Source organism: Panicum virgatum, chromosome 6K, assembly GCF_016808335.1.
Source record: "Panicum virgatum strain AP13 chromosome 6K, P.virgatum_v5, whole genome shotgun sequence".
NCBI classification, from domain to species: Eukaryota; Viridiplantae; Streptophyta; class Magnoliopsida; order Poales; family Poaceae; genus Panicum; species Panicum virgatum.
This window is the reverse complement of record NC_053141.1, coordinates 9985657-9990874: the sequence shown is the minus strand read 5'-3', so window position 1 is coordinate 9990874 and position 5218 is coordinate 9985657. Positions and strand designations below refer to the sequence as shown.

Here is a 5218-nt window from a genome sequence, read left to right as displayed (position 1 = left end):
TCAGAAAATAAAAAATTAGAAAGAAGTCGAAAATAGTAAAATAAAAAGGTAAAAAATATTCCAGCTAACCAGCCACCACCACAAGCCCATCTACTATCGAGGTACCATTTTTTTGACAAAATATGCACACTTGTGTAAACCGGGTTCGAACCGCTTACCTCCAGCCTCTCGAATAACTCATTTCCACTACACTACACAGTCACTTGTGACTCCATGAGATATGCTATTATTTTATATTAACTCTGGAATCGATTTGTAAGGGCGGGTGAGGCCATGACCATCCCTACAAATCCATTTCTAGGGGCAGGTGATGCCATCACCCGCCCCTAAAAATATTTTTCTATTTTATTCAAAAATTTATTTAAATCTTTAAATATAGTAGAACAAATAAAAAAATAAAATTTCTACACTATGGTTATTGTGATCTATAGATATAGAAAAAAATATGCCAAATATATTTCAATATATATAATAGTTAAGATTGTGAAAACTTGAAAATATGACTTGAGTTGTATGAGATACTATATGGTCATAGCCATATGTAGGGCCCAACTAACCAATGATCTTGTGATACTAAACGTTCTTAAATGAATAATGTATAATCTATAAAATTTTAGATCTTACCACTAAAATTTTAATATGTAACTACTCTACATTTTACATCCGAGATTGTTTGAAAACAAATCAAAACATGTAGATTTTAAAACTAGAGAACTTATAATAATTTTTTGGACTATTAAATGACCTTGAATGAAAATGTTATCAACTACAAAGTTTTAGATCTCCTCGAGCCCTACAATTTTGGTACAAAGTTTGTATTCATCTGAGATTATATGAAAAATATTATGATTCTTTTGCGTGAGAGTATTTTTATGGGCGGGTCATGGCATCATCCATCACTAAAAATCATTTTTACGGGCGGGTGACGATATCAACGGCCCCTCCCTAGAAATGTATTTTTAGAGGCGGGTGACGCAATCACCCGTCCCTACAAATAGTGGTCATTTTCAAGGGCGGCTGATGCCATCACCAGCCCCTAGAAATGCAATTTTAGGGGCGGGTCAACTGCTCCAGTAGGTCCGCTCCATTTGTAGGAGCAGGTTACATTTGACCCGCCCCTAGAAAAAAAGGGACGTTCCTCAAAATTATTTTTGTAGTAGTGTATATAAACTCAACCACCCAAAGCTGGACATTACGAAACGGGATTGACATGTCTGACTGAGGGTTATCCCAACCCTTCTAGTAGGATAGTTTTCATAGAATTAATAAGCCTGCTATGTAAGTAAAAATCTGATGTGGTATGAGAGCTAAAGAGGAGAGAGGAGAAAAAACATGAAAACCAAGTCGCATGCACGACACCATGTTGGCGGCTGACCAGCAAAAGTAGCGTGTTGGGCGAGACTAACCGTGCCCCCCCCACCCCACCCATTTTCCCAATCTCCTCGATCCGCTGCCCTGGTGTCTCCACCGCCTGCCCGCCGCCATGCCCACCCGTACCTGCTTCTCCTACGTGCGATCCTTTCGCGCGCGCCAGATCCCCAATTTTTTTGCGCCCATCCGAATCTTATCTGCGCCAAATGTCCATCCCTCCATCTAAATATATATCTCGCCGTCCCAATTTTTTCCCATTCACTGGCTGAGGAAGAAATCTCCTAAATCCCTCTGCTTGCCAGTTACGATCGACTCATTCCAAGAAATTTTGATATTTGACATTAAATTCGCACGACTCACCTATTTTGACATTAAATTCGAAAGTCTTTCAAAATTTAACACTGAGTGTGCGAATTCTTTCGAAACGGAGGATTTCGGCTCCTTTTCTCGATTTCATGAATTTAGTTTTTGTTTTTCTTTTACTGAGCACATGAACTACCCATTTTGCCCTGACCTGTCCTTTACAATGGATTGGATCTAATCGATTTGTCTCCTGGCTTCTCTCCTGTGCCTCTTTCTGTCGAGATCTCCTTTCTCTCCGTTTTTTCTCACTGTCTCACGGCCGCCACTGCGCTGCATGGACGCCGGCCGCCGCCTCCGTGGGTGCCTGCGCCACCACCCGCCCGCTGCAAGAGCGCCCCGGCCACCATGTCGCAAGAATGCAGCTTGCTAATTTATGAGCTAACTGGTGTAGTACTGCAGCATGCAGCAGCAGCCGCCGACGCCCAACAGCAGGCTGCTCCCTGAGATACAAACGAGAGAGGAGAGACGGAGAGAGAAGAACACGGGACGGGAGAAGAGGACACGGCTGGATCGATTGGGATCCAATCGCTTTAGAACCAATTGGGTCAGGGGCAATCTGGGTACTCCATGTGCCTTGTAAAACTAAAATAGAAAAGAAACTCACGAAATCGAGAAAAAGAGGAGAAATCCCCCATTTTGAAACAATTCGCACGCTCAATGTCATATTTTGAAAAGCTCGCGAATTTAATGTCAAAACAAGTGAAGCACGCGTATTTGATGTCAAATATCGAAATTTCTTATTCATTCCAGTGGAAGTGCTCCTCCTCAAGCCGTGTGCAAGGATGAATCCGACAGGATTGAAGAAGCATCAATGGAGATTTCCCTGTGTGGCCACTCACAAAGAAATTAGAACCTGTCGGGTTAGAGAATCCGTCGAGAATGATTTCCCTGTAGGGCGTTCCCGACAGGAAATCAATTTTCCCTGTCGGCTCCCCTTCAGAATTATTAATTTATCCCTGATAGTTGCCACACAAGGATAAAGTATTTTCCTGTCGGTTGCCACCCAGGGAAACCTAACTGATTTTTTTTTAAAAAAAAGAAATCCAATACACAAATTAATTTACAACTGACATTTGAAATTGAATTACAATCAGATATTGCACATATAGCTAATTTCAATCAAATAGGCTTATATATCTGTACAATCCATGTAAGCAACAATCATTTCTCAAAATTTCTAGCAAAACCAGATCTCTATATTTCTTTTCATAGAAAGTGAAAAACACACACATCATAAATGACATACAATCGACTTGTGTTTGCTCAATACGATTGACGTGATCATGAACCATTTTCAGTCCTCTATTGTCCTTGACAGCTACAACAACTTGGAAGACAAAAGTTCAGGAACCAGCTCATGCTACTGTACTCTTCATGCTCTACATTGCAGGCAGGTAAAAGAGAAAAGGTCAGAGATTTCAGAATGTAATCATGGAACAGGAATGGCGCATCGAGATGGCAATGCAGCCTCACTCACCGCAGATGGACTTGAAGAAGTGTGGCAGTCATCGATGAGGCAGCACAAGCTACGGATGCAGCAGCAGGCACCCTTGGATTTGTCGTGGTCCTCGTAGTCGATCCTGGACACGCCATACCCGGCCACCAGCCACCGCCAGCCGCACGCCGCATTCTGCATTCAGTGATCATCCATGCATTTGCATTGTTAGAATCAGAAATATGCCATGAAACAAAGAACAAGAAAAGGAACAGCTCTGAAGATTATCTGATTCTGGTCCATATTGCATTTCATAATCATGGGTTGCATCATAGCAATTGTGCAGATTATTAATTTATTTAGTACAATATACTTTTAGACAGAGGCATCATATGAATGTTGTCCTCACTTCTTTTCAACACAATTTTAGCACGTGCTACTACTCATCAAAATAACAATAAAGTTAAGCGACCAGGCTTGCAAAAGATAGGTGCATAGTTACTGCAACTTACAGATATTAGATAATAATTAAAGCAAGCAGCAAAGCCATCTCAAGGTAATTAAAAAGCACTAATATATCTTACCATGAAGACAAGACTAGTATGCAACAACAATAACAACAACATAGCCTTTTGTCCCAAGCGAGTTGGGGCAGGCAAGACTAGTATGGAATAAGATAAATCTAGCATGCATATGGTGAACCAGGGAAGCACGATGGTAGAACAAGCTGATCTACTATGACAGGTAACTAACACCAGCAATATTCCAATCATCAAACAACTGAGTACCACCATGAGACAGTTGTGTGTAATTCACCGAAGAAGCTGCCCAGCAAGTAAATTTACCAAAGAATTTGCTAGCTGATGTGCAACAAGACTAGACTTGTATGTTCCTAATAGGAGAATGAATTCAACCTGCATTTATACTCTGAATCAATCATGGCAACAACTAAAATAAATTAAGAAGGAATAAGAGAGAGCGATAGAGTGCAGGGTGAATATCTCACCAAGTCTGAGGTGGGAGGGAAGGAAACTGCCGCTTGCTGAGATGCGCCCGCAGCCGCTGCTTGCCCTTCCGCCCGCGCCTAGCGGAGGCGGAGCCAGGCGCCTGCACCGAGCTGCGCCCACAGGCCGCTGCCTGCCCTTCCGCTTGCCCCTCGCGGAGGGGAGCAGCGCGCCGGCGGTGAGCTGCGCCCGCAGGCCGCTGCCTACCCATCCACCAATGCCTTGGGGAGGAGAGCTACGCGCCGGTGCCGAGCCACCGCCCAACGCGTAGCCCTGGCGCGGCGCGCACGGACCGGGGCCCGAAGCCACCGCCCGCCTGTAGGGCCGCCGCTCACTCGCCTCTCGACTACTGCAGCGGATCTAAGTAGGCTTCGGTGGGGAGCGAGAGTGCGGTTCTGAGGATGAGGGAGGAGCGGGAGGGGGAGGGGGTGAAATCTATTCGCCCCATATGCGACGCCGACGCATTGCGTCGCACAGGGCGGGGACTGTTCTTCTTCCTCCTCTCGACCGCGCCGCCGGCGAGGTACGGGAGGATGAAGGGGAGGAGCAGCCGCCGAGGAGGAGCGGTTGGTGGGGGGAGCGGCCGCCGGCGACCTCGCCGGCGGCCGGGATGGTGGCGAGGTTTTGGGTTACCGGGGATCCAAGGTCCACCGGACCTAGAGGAGGGGGCCAGGGGCGGCGGTGGCCCGGTGGTGGAGGTGGGTTGGCCGGCGGAGGGCGAGGCGGCGCGGGAGCGCCGCCTCGCCGGGCGGGGCCGGACATCCGGCGGGCGGTGGCCGGTGCCGAGGGCGAGGAGAAGGCGTTGACACCGGCGATGGAAGGGCGGCGCGGCGGCGGAGGCCGCCGGAGCCGGGGGAGGCGAAGGAATGCTGGGGCGAGCGCGCTTGTGCGACGCGTCGCTCGCCCCCCGCATATGCGGGGAATAGACTCCCCCGGAGGGGGCGGGGGGGCGGGGGCTGGGGAGGGAGATGACCGTGGTCGCTAGGGTTTCTGCTGGGTGAATGTGATTTTATATAGAATGAGAAAATAATCTAGACCGTCGGAT

The 5218-nt window shown here is 47.1% G+C and overlaps 1 long non-coding RNA gene across 1 annotated transcript; it reads right to left on the bottom strand.

Annotated features, from left to right (window-relative positions):
* Window positions 1–2743: 2743 nt before the first annotated feature.
* On the bottom strand, window positions 2744–4965 carry LOC120711656. The gene is made up of 3 exons (XR_005690392.1): window positions 4176–4965; window positions 3212–3364; window positions 2744–3113 (listed from the first exon to the last, which is right to left on the bottom strand). It is a non-coding gene; the product is annotated as an uncharacterized LOC120711656 (long non-coding RNA).
* Window positions 4966–5218: the final 253 nt, after the last annotated feature.